A 652-nucleotide genomic window follows, 5' to 3' on the forward strand; every position below is an offset into this window, starting at 1 on the left:
CAGTAGTGCCACCTGGGAAGCCCCTGGCTAGGAAAAGGCACACAGTATATTCTGGATCTGCAGACAAAAACTGTTTTTGCTTTAAGGGGAAATAGAATCTTAGTCCCTTTGGTTACTTTTGCTTTTCTAGTGGTGAAGTCACTCAGTTGTGTCCAACTCTTTGCGACCCCATGGACTATAGCCTACCAGGCTCCTCCCTCCATGGGATTCTCCAGGCAAGAGTACTGGAGTGGGTTGCCACTTCCTTCTCCAGGGGATCTTCCCGACCCAGGGATCGAACCTGGGTCTCCAGCATTCCAGGCAGATGCTTTAACCTCTGAGCCACCAGGAAAGCCCATTGCTTTTCTATTTATACTTTTTTTTTTGAAACTTTATCTTACCTTTAAATTAACTTTTACTTGTGTAAAGTTGCTTTTTCCATTTCTACTTTTACAAACAGAAAGAGAGGCCAGTCCCTGTATGCTGAGCTGAAAATCAGACCATCAGCCCTGCTGCATTCTTCTCAGCTAGTTTGCAGGCAGCCCCCTAGGTGTGTAAGGAGGGGTGTTAGAGGGTAGGCTTGGGTTTCCCTGGGGGTTCAGATGGTAAAGAATCTGCCTGCCGTGCAGAAGACCAGGGTTCGATCCCTGGATGGGGACAATCCCCTGGAGAA

The 652-nt window shown here is 47.9% G+C and overlaps 1 non-coding gene across 1 annotated transcript; it reads right to left on the minus strand.

The window, feature by feature from the left end:
• Window positions 1-258: 258 nt before the first annotated feature.
• Window positions 259-331, minus strand: TRNAS-GGA (transfer RNA serine (anticodon GGA)). The gene has a single exon. It is a non-coding gene; the product is annotated as a tRNA-Ser (tRNA).
• Between the last annotated feature and the right edge of the window lie 321 nt (window positions 332-652).

Source organism: Budorcas taxicolor, chromosome 11 (assembly GCF_023091745.1).
Source record: "Budorcas taxicolor isolate Tak-1 chromosome 11, Takin1.1, whole genome shotgun sequence".
NCBI lineage: Eukaryota > Metazoa > Chordata > Mammalia > Artiodactyla > Bovidae > Budorcas > Budorcas taxicolor.